We start from the raw sequence: 13,444 nt of genomic DNA on the forward strand, positions 1-13,444 counted from the left end.
ACACTACACTATTATTGCTGTTCCCTTACAATAATACTTGGAAATTCCAGCATTAAAAAAAAATTATTATTAAATTAATTAATTAATGTTTAAGCGATTGACACTAATATAATTTAATTTTGACAATCTAATGCTGATATTTCTTAAAAAAGAACTCAAACACTGAAATGCATCCAGTAGTATGCTTAGGAAAAATATTTGTAGTTTAACCCTTGTATAGTGTTCATATTTTTGTTACTCGTTTACTTTGTTACTTGTATTTAATTCAGCAAAATTATGCAATTCTACATTAAAATGCTTTACACATGCTTGCTTCACCTAAATTGCAAGCAATATAAACAGCTTACATGGTTAATATTTGCCCTTTACCTTTCTTATGTTACATTTCTTTTAAAAAGTGCTACTCTTTTTTTATTAGTTTTTAAATAAAATGTAAAAGAAAATGAATTTAACTCAAGATATGAGTAGAAAATTTGTTTAGTTTCAAATTTACAAATGAAGCAATGTTTATTAGCCCTTGGCCAAACATACTGTATGTAATATAAATGTGTGTGTGTGGGGGTATACAGTGTGTGTTTATCGAAAATGTGTTTTGATATATGTTTTTCACAAAAAATGAGCCAATGCCAATGAGTTTGAGTTAGAAAACATTTTTTTTAGTATCATTTGATGAAAAATGAAAACGACCCGAACACCACACAAGGGTTAAGCAGGTATAGTAATGCTGTTGTTTTTGTTCTTAATAAAGCTCCACAATCATGTTCACTGTTTGTTCCAGGAAAGAACCCTGGTTTTAAGCATTTAATAAGAGTGCTTGAGCCCTTGTACAACATTCCATCCCAAAAAAACAATGAAGATCCATTGTTATTATGAAGTTAATAAAGGTGAGGCTATACAGAATGCCCAGCCTCTTATCTTTTCCACAAAACGACCAAAAATGAACCGAAAACGTACCGAACTGTGGGGTTTATACCGAGTTGTGAGCTGAACTGTGAATTTTCTGTGCCGCTACACCCCTACTGTAAACTGTATAAACTTCTTGACCTCTATGATGTTGGCCCAACTTCAAAACTGTACAGGTTAGAGAAATTAAATGACAATTTTTTGATTTAGGAAGAAGATGCAGACAAACCAAGTCTCCCTGAAGCTGCGGGAGTCTCCCGCATTTCGGTAGTGGCTCCCTGATGCCCGCGAGTCACATATAATCTCCCGGAATTCAGAACGAGTGCACCAAACTCGCACACAGACTTTTTTCTCTAATCGTGTGTGGGAAGGAGAGAGAGAAAACAGAAAGGGTTCTGATTGGCCTGTTCTCTGCAAAGAGTCTATGAGACAGCCAATCAGTTTTTAGTGTGGGTGGGCAGTGTTTTTCCCCCCTGTGAGTGAGAGAAAGCAGATCATGGCGGAGGCAATATTAATAATTATTGTAATATGATATGAAATGTTTTTGATGTTGTGCAATTTTTTGTGATATTGTAACTATCAAAATCCCAAAAAAGGAAAGCAGAGGCAGGGCCTTCCAAAAAGAAAAAAAGATTAAATTTATTTCACCTCTGTTTCCTCAAATTTAATTAAAAAAAAAGTAAAATTAATTAATATAAAAGTAAAGTTTCGTTATCCTTTGGTGTGTGTGCAAGTTTTTTTTTATTTATTTTATTTTTTAATGGGGTTGGTAGTGTACCTTTCCTGAAATCAACTTTTGCAACTTGGGATGTCTGAAGATGAGATTTGCAAATGTTTAAATGTTACAATTTCATTTAATCGAGGAAAAGTCACACCAGCCGACAGCAACCTTTCAGGCTTTATCTTAACAAGAGAGGCAGACAAAGGGCAGCCACTTACGACAAGAGGCACTTCATGTCACACGGTGACTGCTCAACCTAATCCAACACACACACACACAGACACTCACACAGACACTCACATACACACACATACATATACCACCTTCCTCAGTTGTGTAAGGAACTAGCTATTGTATTGTTAAGCTGATTTGTGCAGATGTTGCTGTAGGTTCTACTGTACCTAAGAGCATATATGACTCAAGCTAAGCCCTCCTATACTTCTGTTATTCAGAGGCCTATAGAGTGGGGTGTGCATAAACACAAAACTCCTCCTTCTACATAATCTCACTTTTCCCTCACCCCCCACTACCCACCTACACATGTACCAATCACCTCCAACCCTGTAGCTCTGTCAAACCATGACACAAGCAGAAATGATATGTGCTCCCCTGCGATGGATTCTATACTGAAGAGATTAAAAGAACAGAACAGATTGAAATGTGCTGTAGAAAAGAGGACAGGCAAAGTTCTACCTGAGGCACCACTGGAGATGGTAGACTGATGAATCAGAATAGAGAAAAAATGCATAGCATTCTTGTTGGTGCCAGACTGGAGATGCCCAGCACAAGTCTTCCTGAAATATCTGCCTGGAATTGCATGATGCAATTATGTCAACATAAACCATAGAAACAAAGGAATGTTTTCACAACATTGTGTGGAATCCGTGAAGCCATGAAGAGCTGAGGCTGTTTAAAGAGTAGAATGGAGGCCCTACCTATCATTAGTATATTGAATTTCCTAATAAAGTGCTTGGATTATAGGGTTGTGGTTGTTTTCTGTCTTCTTCAGAAAGGAAAAGGAATGTGTATTTGGTCATTTCAGTGTGTTTTTTTATGGGTAATCAAAGATAGAATGTATAAAGGATTACGTATGCAATTGTGAAGTAAAAAGTGTTCAACATGCAACAATATGTTTTAAAACTTTTACTTTGATTCCAACCTTGGCCACTCTTGGCATTATTCTTTCAGTCGGCTTCCTGTGGTAGAAACTGGAAGCTCAGACTACATGACAATTTTGTGTCTCACAGGGCTCTGAGTGGTGCCACTATGATCAGGAGATCTCTGGTTCGAATCCTGTTCATGCAGCTTGCCATCAGCCAACGGAGCCCTGAAAGAGCACAATCGGCCTTGCTCTATCTGGGTGGGTAGATGGTGCTCTCTTCCCGCATCACTCCAAAGGGTGATGTCGATCAGCACAAGGCACCTGTGAGCTGATGTATCAGAACCGAGTCGCTTTGCTTTCCTCCAAGAGTGCGGTGATGCTACTCAGCAAAGCTGCATCAGCAGCAGCTCAAAAAGAGGCGGTGGCTGACTTGTATCGGAGGAGGCAGGTGCTAGTCTTAACCCTTGACGGTGATAGGGGGAGTCATTATGAGTGAGTTGGGTAATTGGCCATGTGAATCGGGGCATAGGAGGGGTTGCTTACTGTACCCAAGCAAGATATAGCAAGATATCGGTACCATAAAAGTTTAAGTAGAGTAGAGCCATTTTAGATCCATAAACATTATCAGTGATTATCAGAATAAATTATTTGTCATGTAAGACATGAGATACTGATATCTTACTGATCTTACTGATAAGACATGAGAATAATTATAGTATGCTATATAGCAATGCAGTGCCATAATTAGCCAATAGAAGCAATAGAAGTTTTTCTTTTCATGAAACTTTTTTATTTCATGATACTTTAACATAATTAAAAAAATACTGTATTTAATTCAGAGGTAAAAAAAAAAAAAAAAGAAACAACAGCTTGCTAAATGGGCTTAAACATCATCTGAGCCTTTTTCATTAAAACCAATCTCACATATCTATTATTTATACAAAAATGCAACCAATACAACCAGGTGTACACCCTTAAAACACAAGTAGCACACACTGGGTTAGCAAAAACAGTCTCTCACACACACAAGCACACACACACACACACACACACACACAAACACACACACACACACACACACATACACAGATCCAGGTGCATAACCACAATAGCCCCTCTGACATAATCAGCCATGTTTGCAGTTCTCCTGGTCCCTCTCTAAGGGTCTTTATATATTTAGTAAGGTAAAATAAACAGTTCTGCAGTTCTGCAGCGTCCTCCTGCCATCCTTCACTGCCCACCCTGCAATTCATCTGCTCTAACGTCCTCTGTCCACAGAGTGTAGGAGTGTAGGTGGGTAGGTGTCCCTCCATCTGACAGATTACGCCAAATTTCAGATGGATCTTCACACCCGGCTGTCGATCAGGAGCTGAGGATTATCCTCAGACACAAAGTAGGAGAAGAGATGATCACTTCTGCTCTAATCTGTCCGGCTTTTTTCACACAGTTCTGAAATGACTCTGAAGTTACTGAGCCCTCTGTAATATTACAGTTATGGTGTAATTTTATATTAATTATTTCTGACTCATTGCTCATAGAAACTAGCAGAGAAAATAAGGATAAAAATATTTGTATTCTTTTATCCAGTTCTTTTATTCTTTCAGCCACATTTAGAGGTTTAATACATTTGACTTATAAATACAAAGAAGGAAGTGTATTTCTATATAAACAGTTATGCTTTTTAATTACTGGATTTATTTCCCTCTTAATGTGTTTGAGAGCATCAGTGGTAAAGTAGTGAAGAGGTAGAGTTGGTATACTGTGAATTCCTCCTAATTGAGGAATGTTCTAATCCATATTATGGAAAGAACAACTCAAGTAAGTAAAGAAAAAAATACTTTAAGAAATGAAGGTCCGTCAATATAAGACATTTCAAGAACTTTAAAAGTGTCCTCAAATGTAGTTGAAAATAACATCAAATATGTTATGATGAAACTGGCTCTCATCAGAACTGCCCCAGGAAAGGAAAAGCAAGAGTTACCTCTGTTTCACAGGATAAGTTCATCAGAGTTACCAGCCTCAGAAACTACAAGTTAACAGCTCCCCAGATAAGATCACCTAAATGCTTTGTTTAACACTTTTAAGTTACTACATGATTCTTTGTGTGTTCCTTCATTGTCTGAATGAAAAAAACATAAATGCATTAAATAAGAAGGAGTATCCAAACTTTTGACTGGTACTGTACATACAGAAGTAGAGTTAACGGATGTATAATGCAACATCTTGATTTGGAGTTGTAGAGGTTCCTAATAATGTCCTGAGATAATCCATCCCATGCAGCTTGAAAATTCACACAGTTCCTTTAAACAGTTAATTCCACAGTGCTAAGTCAACACTGTTAGTGTTCAATTTTATGCTCTACATTAATTTAACACTAATAGTGTTGATTTAGCACTGGTGAATTTACTGTGTAGAAGTTGCAATTATGGTGGAATGTTGATAACTCGTCTAATAGCATCCTGCACATTTTTAGTTGAAGATAGGTCTGCCAATGTGGCTGGCCATGGCATAGTTTCTTTGTCTTTAAAAGCACACCCCATTAATATAATGTTGGACTGTCAGAGTGTTTGTAATGATGACCAGAGGTACAAAAGCATGTTTTTGTCATCACAAATCCTGTTACAAAATTTCTGTTTTAATATTGTTATAAATAAAAATTCTAAAATAAAAAAAAAATCTACAATATCAAGAACAAACTCCGTTGCTGCCTATTACTATCTCACAAGGCCGTAGGAGCGGGTTTGACGCTGGGTGGACACATTTGCTAAAATGAATCAAAGACCACCCTATAGTGACTTCGTGTAAACCAGTGTTGTGTCAAATTTAGCACCCCTGCCAGTAAAAGCACCCCTCCCGGGAGAGTGTACGCATCATCTCCTTGATAAAAGCAGAGATAGTTGCTTTATTTAACTTTAATTAGGAACGCACTTCCCAGAGGGGGCGCTTTTCATGATAGGGGTGCAGATTTTGGTGTGCTTTCAAAATAAAAGATTATTTAAAAAAAAAAGTCTGCTTTTTCTGCAGTATCATTTTTGGGGGGGACAAATCCACCTATTTCTGATATTGGGTGGGACATGTCCTACCCATCTCCTCAGTTCATATGCCAATGCTATCTCATACTCTACCATTATTATGATAATGGACTATTTGTATTACTGTCTCACTTATTGGACCGCCAACCTTGTATGATTTAAGAATAATTTAACATTTAATTCCTGAGACCTGCAGATAAGAAAAACACATGCAATGAACTCATTACATAGTTCCCACATTGTTAGCACCCATAGCAAAAGATGGGCTCTGACACCTATAAAACTCCATAGTAACATCAAGAGTTAAGAGTTAAACAATAATTAGCTTGTTTCCAGGACAAAAAAGGAGATGACAGGTAGATAATGGTAGATAATGTGGCACAGAGACTGCACTGTGCGTTCCTCACCAGCGTCCACTCGGTAATCTGCATTTAAAATAGGCTCTTCTGCAAAATATCTGCATGAACACACTCAGGCAATTTTCCTCTTCACCTGGTCCATTAACGTGGCACACTGCACTAAAAGGCATGACATTAATTAAGGAAGGTATTTGATTTTTGGCTTCATATTAGTGCTAAACTAAAGAAAAGTATTCGGGCATTTATCCTGCTTTTGTTGGAGTAACTGTCTCAAGGGTGGCAAGGGTTTTCACTAGATTATGTTGCATTGCTGTGAGGAATTGATTGCATTCATTGACTAAAGCTTTAGTGAGCTCAGGTTATGATGTTGGATGGGCACTACCCCACCTCATCCCTTGCTCCCCAACTCGAGTACTGGATGGAGCTCCATCAATTCCAGAGAACACAGTTTTTGAAGAGCTTTATAACCCTCAAGCCCACACCTGGCATTATGCATAATGCCAATAGGTTAATGTATATCTAGTTAATCTCTACAGGGGCTAGATAAGCTACAAGTCAGCAACAGGCACAACTTATCGTAGCTGAATGCAGTCTGAACAATAGGTGTCCACACATGGTTTTACATACAGTTCTGGAAAAAATAAGATTCCACTTCGGTTTCTGAATCAGTTTCTCTGATTTTGCTATTTATATGTTTATGTTTGAGTAAAATGAACATTGTTGTTTTATTCTATAAACTACGGACAACATTTCTCCTAAATTTCAAATAAAAATATTGTCATTTAAAGCATTTATTTGCAGAAAATAAGAAATTACTGAAATACCAAAAAGATGCAGAACTTTCAGACCTCAAATAATGCAAAGAAAACAAATTCATATTCATAGTTTTTTTTGTCAATAATTTATTTCTGTTTTTTTCCCCATTGTCTCCCAATTTGCTTCTCCAATTGTCCCACCCCTTTGTGTGCCCCCTTTACCAGTGATACTTGCGACCCTAGAAGGATGCGGACAAGCACACGCCTCCTCCGACACGTGTGAAGTCAGTCATCCCTTTTTTGAGCTGCTGCTGATGAATCATTGCCTGACCGGCTAGCGTGCTTGGAGGAAAGCACAGCGGCTAGGTTCCGATACATACACCCACACATACACCTCTTGCCACCCGGTGCCACCTTTAAGGGAAGAGAGCGTCATCAACCCACCCAGAGAGAGCGAGGCCAATTGTGCTTTCTCTAAGCGCTGGCAGCTGATGGCAAAGCTGCATGAGCGGGGATTTGAACCATAATGGTTTAAGAGTTCAGAAATCAATATTTTGTACAATAACCCTGTCTTTTTAACACAGTTTTCATGCATCTTGGCATGTTCTCCTCCACCAGTCTTATACACTGCTTTTGGATAACTTTATGCCTTTACTCCTGGTGCAAAATTTCAAGCAGTTCAGCTTGGTTTGATGGCTTGTGATCATCCATCTTCCTCTTGATTATATTCCAGAGGTTTCCAAAAAAAATCAAAAATCTTTTTTTTCCATAGCTGTATAAGAACAACACTTTGATGAAAATATAAGAAGTAGAAAGAGTAGTTCAGATATTTGTGTGAAAATGTAAGGATTAGAAGTAAAAAGTCCTCTAAAAAAATAATTACTACAGTATAGATAACCAACATGTCAAGTGGAGTTTTATAACTTAAATTTGGGAGTTTGATCCACGCCCTTACTCCTCCCACTCTCCAACCTATTTAACTGTCACTTCCTCTCTACCTGCATGATGAACAACCTCGCACCCACCTCCTCCCCATCTTCCTATTTTATCATTGTCTCACTTTCTCTTCCTGTTTCTTTGTGGGGGTGCTTCAGCTTCACGCTTTTCCAATCATCTGAGTGTTTTTACTTCCTTACTTGACACCTCTGGCTACAGGTGTAGTAAACCAAGCATAGTCGGTTTTCATGATTGCACAGACTGAGAAATCCCAGGATACTCAGATTAGCAGTTTAAATGCATTGAGAAATACCATCACAGAGCTAAAATCAGAACCTGCTGTCCTACCCAACACACAGATGGATCGTGCTGTAGAGCAGATTGCTGGGTCCCTTGTTGGCCTTACAGTCATCATCACTTCAACCCCCAGCACAGCAGAAGGGTCGTATGGACATAAACAGTGTCCATGCAGAGCTCTCGCACTCTTGCATCACAATCACAGCTTGGGCTGCTCAGGACTCTCATCTCACGACCATCAGGTGGGAGCAGCATATTAATCATTCAGTTAAGCTTCTTCTCAATTCATGTTCTTGCAGATAGATCACTAAAGCAGCATTTTGCGAGTGAGGACCATGTTCTACTGCAGCACGGAGAAATTAATTCAGATGTAGTTTGGGAAAGGGTTCAGGGCAGATTTAAGGTGGTACATGAGCTTAGAATAGTATAGAGCTTAAAAAGCAATGCATTTAAGACAGCCCAATATTTTTTCAAAAGCATTTTAGAGGAAATTTTGATAAAAATAATTTTAACCATCATCAAACAGCAATAATGAGGAAAAAATAGCGGATGGCAAGGAGAAGGACACTTCAGACTAATATTTCCCACATTTCTGAAACATCCCCCAAGTCTATCTGCGTCTGGCTTGAACAGGAATAAATTGGAAGCTGTCAGTTTAAGCTGATCTTCTTTCTCTTTAAGCCACAGTGAAGATTATTTGAACCCCAATAACCCCCATATTAAAGACTTCTTTAAGCACTTAGCTTAAAAATATAGAAAAAAAAACTGGGTCAATATCAACTTTCTTCTTTCCAAGCCAGACTAATGCTGTGTTCCATTTACCATGGACGTTAAATGTCGAAATGGGAAATTACGTCAAACAATTAGGGCAGATTGCTGGTTCGAATTCCAGTCATGCAGCTTGCCATCAGCTGCTGGAGCCCTGAGAGAGCACAATTGTACTTGTTCTCCCTGGGTGGGTAGATGGCGCTCTCTCCCCACATCACTCCAAAGGGTAAAGTCGATCATCAGAAGGCTTCTGTGAGCTGATGTATCAGAACCGAGTCGCTGTGCTTTCCTCTGAGCACGCTGAGATGCTACTCAGCAATGCTGCATCAGCAGCAGCTGAAAAAAGGCAGTGATTGGCTTCACATGTGTCGGAGGAGGCATCACTATTGATGGGTGATACAGGAAATTAGAAATAAAAATAAAAAATTAGCTTGATTCTGCGAATATCTAAACTGGTTTTACATTTAGCAGTGTTTTTTTATGGAAAACCATATGAAAGCATATTGATGTTGGATGTCTACTGTTTCACTGTCAGCCTACATTGGCTGGGCTTGAATATCAACTGGTATCTGACAGTAACATTGGGTGCCTTCTGTTGTTTGAAAGTGGGTTTACATTGGCCTAATGTTGGGTGCCAGTTGATACTTGACAGTAGGCCTGCCTTGGTCTAACATTGGGTGTCTACTGTTTTTTGATTGTCTACCTATATTAGCCTAAAGTTGGGTGTCAACTGTTGTTTTTTCAGTAGGTCTACGTTGGCCTAACATTGGATGTCTACTGTTGTGTAACAGTGGGTCTATGTTGGCCTAATGTTGGGTGTCAACTAGTACTTGACAGTGGGCCTAGGGTTGGCCTAATATTGGGTCTCTACTGTTGTTTGACGGTCGACCTATGTTGGCCTAATGTTGGGTGGCAATTATTGTTTTTTTCAGTGGGTCTACATTGACCTAACATTGGATGTCTACTGTTGTGTAACAGTGGGTCTATGTTGGCCTAATGTTGGGTGTCAACTGGTAACTAGGCTTATATTGGCCTGGTGTTGGATGTAAACTGGTGACTGGGCTTATATTGGCCTGGTGTTGGATGTAAACTGGTGACCGGGCTTATATTGGCCTGGTGTTGGATGTAAACTGGTGACCGGGCTTATATTGGCCTGGTGTTGGATGTAAACTGGTGACTGGGCTTATATTGGCCTGGTGTTGGATGTAAACTGGTGACTGGGCTTATATTGGCCTGGTGTTGGATGTAAACTGGTGACTGGGCTTATATTGGCCTGGTGTTGGATGTAAACTGGTGACTGGGCTTATATTGGCCTGGTGTTGGATGTAAACTGGTAACTGGACTTATATTGGTCTGGCATTAGCTTCTGACCATTTAATATTAGCAATAGATTACCAAAAATGTAATCTATTGGCTACTAAATTGGTATAATTGATTAAAAAGAATGTGTTACTGTATGTACTATGTATATTTCGTATGTATCTCATTGAATACATCTAGCACAAAAATGAGCACTGAGGTCAGGTGTTGGCTTTTGAACTTGGGAGTTGATTTGCATGGTTGATGTGTGTTAGTTCCTGGCATTTTGAATGCATTTTTTTTCTATTGTGCCAATCAGTTTAAATGTCATTTTTTTGCCTCAAAAGCTTGACTTTTTAGATTTGCTTCGGAAAAACAACATGCCATAATCTCATTAAAACTGACACAGACCAATGTGAAGCATTCGTGACGACTTCTGCTTTTTAAAAAACATTATCCAGCGTTCTGGAAACAGAAATGATGTTCACCAACATACTTGATATATTAGGAGGCACACACACAGATCTCTCTCAGTGTCAATCTTCAGGCCCAAGCATCCCTGAGGACAGTTTCCACATCATTCAGTAGTTCCTCTCCAGTCACTCCCATTCATTTACAGCCATTTAGTTAGGCATGTTAATGGCCAGTTTTGAGTTACTGCCCTTATCTCCAGGACAGCAGGGGGACAGGAGGCTAGCAGACATGCACATTCTCCTCTAGCGTATTCTCCAGTTTCTATAAAGTCATAGACCCCCTATTCACTTCCCAGGCTGGGACCACCCGTCTGAAAGCAAATGAATGAGTGTTTATGTGTGCAGATTACCTGTTATACTGTCTTTTGTTAGACTGCATCTGAAAGCAGTCTGGCTCTTTGTTAGAGCTGGTTATTTTTTAACACACAGTCGAGCTGTAAACCAGGAGGTGTGTTCTTCTCTTATGCAGCCGCTTGTAGCCTCAGACATAATGCCGGCTCTCTCTGGGCCTCTGATTTCATGAGGCCCAGTTTTACCAGCATAACCCCCCCCCCCCCCCCCCCCCCCAAGAAAAGCTCCACTGTCCATCCATCCATTCATCCATCCACACATGTCCACTTTGTGGTGGAACTACTCGAATATCTTCCTATTTGCTGGCTTGATCTATACGGCAAAAAATATATTTCTATAATTTGCTCTGGTTTGTGGGATTGCCAAGACACACAATCTGTATGGACAAAGCACATAACATATGCAGTCCATATGTTAACAAATATTTCCACTGCTGGTGATACGCCATGACCACAAGTCAGATTCTTTTAGTGATTTGGAACCGGTTTTAGTTGATTCACTTGGGTCTGTTCTATTCAAAGCAGACTGGCCATAGGAAGGAGCAGGACAATTCCCGGTGAGTACCTCTATGTGTGGGCCACTGAAATCAGGTATAATCAGGTATTCTATATTAGACCTCCTGTTACCTGATTATTATGTAATACTATTTTTTTACCCAAGTTTATGTCAAATACTATATTAGTTTGTTGACTACTTAAATAGCCATTTAAAAAAATAACATTGTTCTTAACAGCTTTCCCAAAATAAGTAAAATTATGTTTTTATGTCTAGATATACTGAAAAAACAAAAATCTTCGCATAGCAGTATATCATCAGTTATGAAACTTTAAAATGTAAAATAAAATATAGACTTTTATTTATTTATTAACATTTTAATTAACTTCTTTCAGAAAAAAAATTCTTTTTATTGAGCAATTTTGTATTCATGTCTAGATATACTGACAAACCAAAAATCATGGGACGGCAGCAGGTAAATTCCATGACGTGAGGAATGTCAGTGTATTGCATTATTTTCTAGTGCTCCTCCCTTAAAACAATGTAATTTTTCTACCTGTAAAAATAAAAAAAATTATATTTCTGATTAATTTTGACAAAGTGTCCCTTCTCTACATATTAAAACATTTTTATCCTATCTTATTCAAAACCTTACTAAAATATCATTAAATAAAAAATAAATAAATAATTAAATAAATATTTGCCATACTGCTATGTGAAATATTTGAAACAAAAAAAAAAATCATACAATAACATTTAAAATCAAGGAAAGATATATTGGTCACTTTGAATGTGATGGGTTTGAAGCATTGTTACAGGGTTTTTTATTCAATAAAGAAATTGATTATTACTGTAAGTTCCTAGTTATAAAATAGCTCCCAACCATAAATAAGGGGCTGGAACTTAATGGGGATATTTCATTAGTAATAATCCTTATGCAGACTTTCTACATAAAGGCCAGATCCCAGTCAGATATTTCACTGTCTGGTAAATTTCCCCAAAACAAAGAAGGCATCACTCGCAGCACAAGCAGAAGCTGCGTGTTGCTGCATAGACTCAATCTTTGCTGCATAAACTCAATAGTGAGGAAACACTGCCACCTGGAGTACTGTAGGACTGTACAATCTGCAGGGATCACGCCTTTTTTTGTGTTTTGCCTTTGTTGTGTTTGCTGGCAAGAATTCTTATTACATAAATCCTAATATACACCGCATATGATAATCAGCGCATGTGCAGTATCTATAGTATTGCAATCGAAAATATTCTGGCATCCTGTGAAGGCCAGTGCACACAGAGACAAAGACCAGGGGCCTCATGTACTAAAGGTGCGTACACACAAAAACATTGCGTACACCATATTTCACGCTCACAGTTGTACTAAATTTGACTTGAACGTGAGAAAGTGCGTTTCCCCAGGGCACTTTCATTTCGGGCTTACGTATGTTTTTTTTTGTACGTATGAATTGTGTACGCACACATTGTAGTAAGCCATTATTGGGTAAAATAAAGTAAATGAATCAGACAATTAAACAGTAAGTGGCTTGGCTTACTGAAATAATCATTCAACCGGTTTCCACTTAGCCACATTTTTTTTTTTAATAATTTTATTTCAATTTTTTTCCCATTTTTTCCCCAATTTACACAGCTAATTACCCAACCCTCTCATTAGGACTCCCCCTATCACTAGTAACGCCCCAACACACCAGGAGAGTGAAGACTAACACAAGCTCTCTCCGATACATGTAATGTCAGCCACCGCTTCTTTTCGAGCTGCTGCTGATGCATTGTCGGAGGAAAGTGCAGCTGCTCGGTTCCGATACATCAGCTCACAGACGCCCTGTGCTGCAGGCATCACCGTAGGAGTAATGTGGGGAGAGAGCGCCATCTACCCACCCAGAGGGAGCAGAGCCAATTTTGCTCCCTCTGAGCGCTGGCAGCTGGATGGCAAAGCTG

This window comes from Astyanax mexicanus, chromosome 1, assembly GCF_023375975.1.
Source record: "Astyanax mexicanus isolate ESR-SI-001 chromosome 1, AstMex3_surface, whole genome shotgun sequence".
NCBI classification, from domain to species: domain Eukaryota; kingdom Metazoa; phylum Chordata; class Actinopteri; order Characiformes; family Acestrorhamphidae; genus Astyanax; species Astyanax mexicanus.